The sequence below is a fragment of the Benincasa hispida genome, chromosome 4 (genome assembly GCF_009727055.1).
Source record: "Benincasa hispida cultivar B227 chromosome 4, ASM972705v1, whole genome shotgun sequence".
In the NCBI taxonomy this organism is placed as follows: domain Eukaryota; kingdom Viridiplantae; phylum Streptophyta; class Magnoliopsida; order Cucurbitales; family Cucurbitaceae; genus Benincasa; species Benincasa hispida.
In genome coordinates this window covers 33,323,470-33,334,332 of record NC_052352.1, presented here as the reverse complement: position 1 = coordinate 33,334,332, position 10,863 = coordinate 33,323,470, and positions in this window count along the sequence as shown.

Sequence of the window (10,863 nt, the reverse complement as noted above, 5' to 3'; positions counted from 1 at the left end):
AGAGACTATATGATAGCTCGATGTTGCTACACAATCGTATACAAACGCGCATCTTTTTAAACGATCTTCTAGCGCTCGAACGGGGGTATTCTATACAAAGAGTTTGTATAAGACCGGACCGCGAAATGAATAGTTTCTCTATATAACTCCATTACTGGAAGAAAATTACATTTCATTAGGATGACCATGGGTGACTTGACCTTAATCCTGAGTGAGTTGTGAATTCATGTCTATGAGGGCAATCCTTTGCGTTATATGATTGAGAGCGACCTTGTTAGTCCGACTCAACAAGCCTACCATTTTAGGAACTTGTCTGAGTAAGGAGCTGAGAACACAACTACACAAGATGAAATTCACTCATTTCCTGACCTTAGGGAAAGTAGATAAATTGCTCCCTTAATAGCTGATTCCAAGTCTTGAACATTGAGGCCTCAACCTCTCACTAGCCCGAGAGGTGTTAGTTTATAATTGGACTATAAATTGTTTGTTCATTAAAGTGATCGATGTTATTTAAGGAGTTAGATGTAACTACAGGGGTAAAATGGTATTTCGACCCAACTATAGTTATGGGTAATTTGTGAAGGGTGTTGGGTTTTATGCCATAAAACTCGTAGATAGTAAATGTTATTAATTGATTGTCATCAATAAAGTGTTATAGATGTTAAATCAATAAATGTTATTGTTTGTATTGTTGTCTATTTTGTCTTAATAACCTAGATCTAATAAACTAACATCCAAGGCTGTCTTATGAGTCTTGAACTGTATGTGGAGACATACAGAGATCAATGTTCAAGATACAACCTAAAGGGTCTATAGTATAGAGATAAGACTGGGTACCTTATCCTAGTAACACTATGGATACAACCCACTTTGTGTTTGATACAAACATAATGATCCAACTGGTTCGTGTAGGTGACATGTGAATGGGAGTATCCTATGCAATGAGTTTGCATAAGATTGGATGGCGAAATAATAACCACTAGATGTAACACCATTGACTAGTTTGGTTCCTATTTCAATAGGATGACCTAGGCGATTTAGTTTCAATCCTGAGTATATTATGAACTCCTGTTCACGAGGGATTATTTTTTTATTTGCATGAGTGAGGGCGGCCAAATCGCCGACCAAATATGCCTACCGTTTTGGGGACAAGACCGAGTGGGGAGCCGAGAACATAATAATACAAGATGGGATTTATTCTTTCCTTTCTTAAGGGTAAGTAGATGAGTGTTCCCTTAAGAGGTGTCTCCGAGACTTGAACAAAGGGCCTTACCCTCTCACTAGCTCGAGAGGGGTTTCTATTTATTGGTTAGACCATAAACAGGTTGTTCAATAGAGGAGCATTGGTACTTAAGAAGCCAGAGGTAACCTAAGGATAAAATGGTAATTTGACCCAGTTGGAGTTACGAATACTCGTGAATGACTAACTTGCTAGTATTGGTCTATATCCGTGAACACAGAAATATATTTGTAGTAAAAATAGTGCAGTTGTGGATCTTTAGTGGAGTGTACCCACAAATAACGAATATTGATTAATTTAGTTAACGAGTTTGGCCAATTAATCTCATATCGTTGGAGCTTCTAATCTCCAGGTTCATTAGATCCCCTCATTAGCTCATCAGAGAATACCTAATGAGATTGATGTGTCCTAGTCTTAGGTGTCGTGGTTAATTCATCAACCTCTCAATCCTATTGAGATTGATGTGTCCTAGTCTTAGGTGCCAAAGTTGGGCATTTTCTTTAGGAGAAATTTTAAGCCTTTTATGTTGAGTTATTGCAGTCTTAAACATTTTTGTGTTATGGAGGGTTTTGGTTGCTAACGGTCTTAGCACATAAAGATTATTTTCTAGTTTTGCAGAATAAATATCAACACCATTCTTAGAAATAAACACTTTATTTAAAAGAAAGTTGATAGTATAAGAATATTCAAGCAAACACTTTATAGAAACAAGATTCCTTTTTAAATTAGGAACTATATAAACATTTTCAAAATAAGAAATTTGTTATGTAAAGTCAATCGGAGACCTCCCACTACCACAACCGAGACAACATGCCCAGTTCCAACCCACATCGTCATCTCACCAGCATCTAGTTGCCACCAGAAACTAATTCCCTAAAATGAAGAACAAACATGGTTAGTGGCCCTAGAATCTATAATCCAGGCACAATCTAAAGAAACTCTTATACAAGAGTACCTATGAGCAGAAGCGTATAACACTAAATTACTGGCATGCTTAAAGGATAAAAACAAGAGACCGAGAGAACATACCATTTGAAGACTTTTCTCCACTTAAAATTTCGCTCTCTCCATGAACGACCTCTCACTCTCGCTTAACCAGCAAGTAATCGTCCAGCAACACCCCAGTCGTCTACACAAACAGCTTCACTTGAACAACAGGAAATAGAGACGACACCACCACTCGGAGCCCTCAGTATTCTCAGAGTGAGAATCCAAAGTGTGGGCCTTGATGGAATTGGTAGAGGTAAGGAGGAAAGGCAGTCGTGTACAAAAGATCAATACGATCGTTTAGATCAGCTCAGGCACCGAGCGATCGTTTAGGAAAGCGCAGATATAATATATAACCTATAGTTTTAATATCGTATCATATACTATATAACCTATAGCTTCTCTTCTCTCATATGACATTTAATATAAATCACATTTATATTAAATTTAACAATTATGAATCCAATTCACATAACTAATATTTGATTCTTATTCAAATATTCATTTCCTTTCATAATGTATCAAATACATTATACTAATTGTTGGGAATGGTGTCCTAAATATCCTGTAATCTCGTATTTTGTAAACTATGTATAAACATATTGTTGTTAATAAAATAAGTGTTATTTTATAAGCATATACTTAATCCAATGAACTAAAATTCGAGGTTATTTCATGTAATTTAAACAAGTATGTAGAGACATACAAGTGGATCTTGTTTAAATGATAACCTAAATGGTCTGTAGTAGATGGATAAAGTTGGGTATCTTATCCTGGTGACACTACGGATGCAACCCACTTTATAGGTGTTACAAGTGTTGTAAAATGCTATAAATGATCTGATCTTGATCATTCATGTGGAGACATGCGAGGGGGGGTATCCTATACAAAAAGTTTGTATAAGACTGGACCACAAAATGATTAATCTCTTTATTTAACGCCGTCAATAATAGAGACTTATTCTTCACTAGGATAACCATAGGTAATATGACCTGAATCCTGAGTGAGTTGTGAACTCCTGCTTATGAAGACGATTCTTTGATTTGTATGGGTGAGAGCGGCCAGATTTCCAACTCAACAAGCCTACCATTATTGGGATTCATCTGACTGGGGAGTTAGAAACTCATCTATACAAGACGGAATTCAATCCTTCCCGGTGTAGGGGCAAGTAGATAAATTACTCCCTTAAGGGCAGATTCCGAGTCTTGAACATAATGGCCACACCCTCTCCTGGCCCGAGAGGACTTGGTCATAGTGGGACTATGACTTATTGTTCATTAGAGAAAACAGTGGTACTTAAAGAGTTAGATGTAAATACAAGGGCAAAATGGTATTTTGGCGTAGTTGTACTTACGAGTAATTTATGAAAGGTCATCGCATTGTTGATTGGTTATATCCAATGGACACAAAAAAATTTCTGTAGTGCAAAGAGTGCAGCTGTCAGTCTTTAGTGGAGTGACCGACAGTTAACGGATGTTGGGTAATTTAATTAAAGAATTTAATGAATTATCCGGGTACCGCTGGAGTTTCAATCTATAGGTCCATAAGGTCCCCACTGTAGCTCAACATGGATTTAATCTTTGGATTAATTTGAAGGGTACAAATTAATTGAAGGAATTAATTATATATGATAAATTAATTATAATGTATTTAATACATTATGAGAGGAATTTGAATCTGATTCAAATACCAATTATATAAATAAGATTCATGTAATTAAATATAAATATGATTTCTATTGTGAGGAATAAAATATTTGGATATGATCCAAATATCATTTATATGAATGAGATTCATATAAGTGGATTTAATATAAATGTGATTTATATTAAATGCCACGTATAGTTGAGAGAGAATAAAAACTATAGTTTATGTCGTATTTGATGCAATATAAAACTATAAGCTATATGTTATCTTTGATATAACATGTAATGTATATATAATAAAGTAATTATTATATATTCTATTTTATTAATTTATTTGAAATTAATAAAAGGGAAGGAGTTATAACTCCCTCCCCATATTCTTTAAAAAACTGACGTGTTTTTCAAATTGGTTGGAGAGTGATAGTCTTCTACCAGTGTTCTTCATCTAAGAGAAGAGTTCTCTAAGAAAAAGCTCATCCTCTCCTTCTTCTTCCCTCTACCAAGGATTCAAGAAAAGCCCATAACTCTTGCTTGAATCCTTTAATCCCAAAAGAGAATATAGAGGGTTCTCGATTGGTAGTGTCCGAGCGGGAAGAAGGAGATCCACGAGGAAGGAGTTTCGTTCATGATTGTTCGAGGGATTCATGAAGAAAGGTTCTTCAAAGGTGATATCTCATGAATTTGTTTCTTGCTTAAGACATGCTGTAATTTAATGTTAAATGCATATCTCTTATATGATTACTGTAAATTTTGTATTCAATAATTAATGGAATTTGGATGATCCGCTTCCGCTAAAGGATCTCCTCATATCGAGATTCCTTCAATTGGTATCAAATCCAGGTTGTTGGTTTTGAAGGAACTCTTATATAATAGTACCTATGAGCGGATGCAGATCTTTCTAATTCATTATGACAGAACTTCCACATATACATTCACACATACAGATATGCATTAACAACGCTAAATTACTGGCATGCTTAAAGGATGAATAAACAAGAGACTGAGAGAAAATACCAGTAGAAGACTTTCTTCACTTGAAAACTCGCTATCACACGAACGGACTCTTTGCACTCTCGCTAGAACGTCAGACAATCGTTCAGCAACTCTTCCGTTGTCTACCACGAACGGCTTCGCACAAACACCAGGAAACGGGGACGACACCATTAATCGAAGCCCTCAGTATTCTCAGAGTGAGAATCCAAAGGGTGAGCTTTGATCGAATTTGGTAGAGGTGAGGAAGAAAAACTATCGTGTACAAAAGATCAAGCAAGTGGGAGAATTGAAAGACTATCGTATAGTCGAGTGCTTGATTGTCTAGGCAAGGTACACGATCGTGTAAGAAAATCTAGACGATTGTCTATATGATCATTTAGTTCAGCTCAAGCGCTAAGCGATCGTTTAGTAAATGCGATGCGCTATCATATAGGCTCTCAAACACTATGCGATTGATTGCAAACACACCGTGAGCAATATTGTGTATCACTTACAAAATGAAAACCATTTTCATTTTATTCTTCATTTACGAAAACTAAATTGAACTTCCCACTAACGAATAATTTCAAAGAAAACGTCGGGCAATTATCTCATAACCGTCCAATTATAAAATAATATATATAATCATATTATATTCATAACCTATAGTTTGATATCATATATCAACCATAGTGTTTTCTCCTCTACTTGATATAAATCATATTTATATCCAATTTCCTCCAAATTAATGTATCTCATACATTTAGTCAATCATATCATATAAAATTAACCAGTTCAATTATTTCATATATAATCAAACTCCCTCTTGTCAATTTGAATATTTCAAACTGACCCAAAAACTGATTCTCAACTTGTGTCCAAGCTACCAAGAGGACCTTATGGACTTATGGCTCGAAGCTCCAACAGTACGTAAATAGCTTACTAAACTCTTTAGCCACGAGATCTACCATCCGTTAACTGCCAGACATTCCACTAAAGCCCGATAGCTGAACTCTTCTTATCACAGATATATTTCTGTGTCCATCGGATATAACCAATCATGAATACGATAACCCTTCACAGATGCTCGTAAGTACAGTTGGGCCAATTTACCGTTTTGCCTCTGTAGTTACATCTCACTCCTTAAGTACCACCGATCCCTTTAATGAACAATGCAACATAGTCCTACTATGTGTGAACACCTCTCTGGCCATGAGAAGGTGTGTGGCACCACATCGTTCAAACCTCGGGATCAGCCCTTAAGGGAGCTATCTATCTACTTATCCCTGCTTCGGGGAAGGAGTGAACTCCATCTTGTGTAGCTGAGTTCCCAACTACCAAATCAGACGAATCCCCAAAGTGGTAGGTTTGAGTCTGCGACCTGACCACTCGCACCCATGCAAATCAAATGACCGCTCTCAATGGCAGGTGTTTCCAACTCACTCAGGATTGAGGTCATGTTATCTATAGTCATCCTAGTGAAGTGAAGTCTTTGTCATGAATGGTGTTATATAACGAGATGTTAACACTTCGTGGTCAGGTCTTATACAAACTCTTTGCATAGGATGCCACCGCTCACATGTCCTCTACACGAATGATCAGAATCAGACCATTTGTGACAAGTCACAACACTTGTAACCATTCCATAAAGCGGGCCGCATCCGTAGCGTTACCAATATAAGGTTTCCCTCCTATATCCATATATTACAAACCATTTTGGTTATCACATAAGACATGATCCACTTGTATATCACCACATACATGCTTAAGTTACATAAAGACAACCAGTGATTTGAGTTTATTGGTTTGTGGTAAAGCAAATAAAACATCCAAATGTGCAAAGTCAATAAGTAAAATAAATATCATATATTATACATCACAAGTGTTCGTACAAACTGTTTACAAACTATAGGACACGAGACTTTAGGGCATCATCCCCAACAAGTGTCTGATTCCAAATTTCATTCTTGTATTATAGTACTGATGGGTTTTATGATTTGCATTGTGTTTATATGATAAATGTTTGTGGATGATTTGTTGATGGATGTTTACGGGATAGAATTCTCGTTTTATGACTTTCTGTTTAAATTTACAAAGTTAATTTGTAAGGGCCCATCCGTTTTTGGGCAATAATTTGCAATCGAGTCTGTATTTGTTAAATTTTGAGTCGCTCATGAGACTTCAAAGAAGAAGGGTTGCAGTGCGTTTCGATGGAGAAGACGAAACGAAGGTACGGAAGATACTGCATCGTGTAGCTAGAGCTAAATGATCGTTTAGTTTTTGCTATGAATTCGTGTAGAGTTTTCTGCACCTGTCTCTTATACACATCTAGATGTGTATAAGAGACAGTTTGTTATCCGATTGTTTTGTTTTATGTTACGCGATTGTTTAGTTATTTATTATGCAATCATTTAGTTTTTATTATGCGATCGTGTAGAGTTTGCTACCAATCGTGTAGCATTTATTAGGAGATCGCATAGCTAATGGTACGCGATCGTGTAGAGTTTGCTACACGATCGTGTTGCGTTGGTTGCGTGATTGCATAGGCGTTCGCTTGCTAGACGATCGCACGATATTCGATACTCGATGCATCCTTGTGTGCTAAAGGATCGTATAGATTATCATGCTCATCGTATAGTCAGTAGCTACACGATTGCCTAGTGTTGCACGCTCATCGCATGGGTGCTCAACACATAGGGGTTTGCTACATGATTAATTGCAAGGGTTCTTTAAGAAGCGGTTCAAGTCAAGCGGTTCAAGACCTGGTTCACTTCTCTATTTGTAATAGATTAGCCTTTTATTTCCTTGTTTAGAGATTTTCTATCCCCATCCATCAACTTTAATATTAATATACATGTGATGTATGTTGAGGTTGATGCCCTAAATCTTGTAGGGTCCTGTAGTTTGTAAACACCTGTATGAACAAACATTTTGTGATTTAATAATATGAGGTATTTTATTCACTACTGTCTATGAAATATGAGAAATTTTAGTTTCATTAACCACAAATCAATAAACTAAGATCCCTGGTTATCGTTGTAACTTAAGCATGTATGTGGACACATACAAGTGGATTGTGCTTTAAGTGATAGCCTAAATGGTCTTTAGTATATGGATAAAGGAGGGAAACCTTATCTTGATGATGCTACGAGTGTGGCCCACTTTATAGATGTTACAAGTGTTGTAAAGTGCTACAAATGGTTTGATATAATTAAACTACGGCAGTTTGAAATGTTCAAATTGACAAGAGGGAGTTCGATTATATATGATATAATTGAACTAGTTAATTATATATGATATAATTAACTTTATGTATGAGATACTTTAATTTGGAGGAAATTGGATATAAATATGATTTATATCTAGTGGAGGAAAAATACTATGGTTAATATATGATATTTAACCATAGGTTATGAATATAATGTGATTATATTTATTTTCTATTAATTGGACAGTTATGGGTAATTGACTGGCGTCTCTTCTGTTTTCATAACGGATGAGTAAGATGAAGAATCGATTTGAGACGCTTAAATAGCTCACGGTGTGTTAAGCATTGGATGCGCGGACATAGTGTTGAAGTGTGTCATCGCTTAGTAAAATCAGAGCCTATGCCGATAAGTGTCTGACCAATCGCTTAACGCTTACGCTCATGCGCGCTATTTACTAAACGATCGTTTAGCGCCCGAGCTTTACTAAACAATCGTATAGGTTTTTCCTACATGATCGTTTAGACGATCGCTTACCTTTACCTACACGATCGCGTATACTTCACCTAACGATCAACATTTTGTCTATACGATAGACGAGTTTTTCTCCCACTTGCATGATCGTTGTATATGATCTCTTTACCTCCTCCTCTCTTCCAAATCCGAATAAAGCCCACCCATTGGATTCTCACTCCGAGAATACTGAGGCACTGAGTGGTGTGTGTCATCCCGTTTCCTTCTGTTCGTGTGGAGACTGCTCATGGTAGAACGATTGGGTGTTGTTGAACGATAACTTGCTGTTCCTTTGAAAGGAGATTTGCTATGAAGAAAAGTCTTCGACTGTTATGATCTCTTGGTCTTTTATTTATTGATCTTTTAAGCATGCCAGTAATTTAGCGTTGTGAATACATATTTGTAATTGAATGTATATGTAGAAATTCTATCACAATGAACTGGAAAAATCCACTTTCGCTCATAGGTACTCTTGAATAAAAGTTCCTTCAGCCACATCGTCAAGCCCTGGGATCAGCCCTTAAGGGAGTAATCTATCTACTTACCCCTGCTTCGGGAAGGACTAACTCCATCTTGTTGAAGCTGAGTTTGCAAATCTCAAATCAGACAAATCCCCAAGTGGTAGGTTTGAGTCGGCACACTGGCCACTCGCACCCATACAAATCAAAGGACCGCCCTCAATGGCAGGAGTTCCCAACTCCGCAGGATTAAGGTCATGTTACCTATGGTCATCCTAGTGAAATAAAGTCTCTGTCATGAACGGAATTATATGACGAGACGTTAACACTTCGTGGTCAAGTCTTATACAAACTCTTTGTATAGGACACCCATCTCGTATGCCCCCTACATAAATGATCAGGATCAGACCATCTATGACAAGTCACAACACTTGTAACTATTCCACAAAGTGGGCCGCATCCGTAGCGTTACCAAGAAAAAGGTTTCCCTCCTATATCCATATACTACATACCATTTTCATTATCACTTAAGACATGATCCTCTTCTATGTCACCACATACATGCTTAAGTTATTAAAAGACAACAAGGGATTTTTAAGTTTATTGGTTTATGGTAAAGCAAATAAACATCCAAATGTGCAAAGTCAAGAAGTGGAAGTAAATATCATATATTATACATCACAAGCCACAAAATGATTAGTCTCTTTATATAACGCCGTTAATAATAGAGACTTACAATTCACTAGGATGACCATAGGTGACATGACCTGAATTCTGAGTGAGTTGTGAACTCCTGCTCATCTGATTGGGGAGCTAGGAATTAGTTACACAAGTCGGAATTCACTCCTTCCCAGATGCAGGGGCAAATAGATAAATTAATCTCTTAAGGGCTGATTCGAGTCTTGAACATAGTGGCCACACCCTCTTCTGGCCCGAGAGGACTTGATCATAGTGGGACTATGACTTATTGTTCATTAGAGGAATCAGTTGTACTTAAGAAGTTAGATGTAACTACAGGGGCAAAACGGTTTTTTGGCCCAACTGTACTTATAAGCAATTTGTGAATTTATGAAGGGTCATCACACTGTTGATAGGTTAATCCAATGGACACCGAAATTTATCTGTAGTGCAAAGAGTGCAGTTGTCGGTCTTTGGTGGAGTGACAGCAATTAACAGGATGTGGGTAATTAATTAAATTGTTTAATTAATTATCTGAGTACCATTGAAGCTTCAATCTACAAGTCCATAAGGTCCCCACTATAGCTCAATAGGGATTTAATCTTTGGATTAATTTAAAGTGTTCAAATTAATTGAGGGAATTAATTATATAAATTAATTATAATGTATTCGATACATTATGAGAGAAATTTGAATATGATTCAAATACCAATTATATGATTTATATTGAGAGGAATAAAATATTTGGATATGATCCGAATATCATTATTTGAATGAGATTCATATAAGTGGATTTAACATAAATGTGATTTATATTAAATATCATGTATAGTCGAGAGAGAATAAAAGTATAGTTTATGTTGTATTTGATGCAATATAAAACTATAGGCTATATGTTATATTTGGTATAACATATAACGTATATATAATAAAGCAGTTTATATATTATATTTTATTAATTTATTGAAATTAATAAAAAAAAAGAGTATATAACTCCCTCCCCATATCTCTCAATAATTAACGTGTTTTTCAAATGGTTGGAGAGAGATCATCTTCTACTAGTGTTCTCCATCTAAGAGAAGAGTACTCTAAGAAAAATCTCATCCTTTCCTTCTTCTTCCCTCTACCAAGGATTCAAGCAAAGCCCACAAATCCTGCTTGAA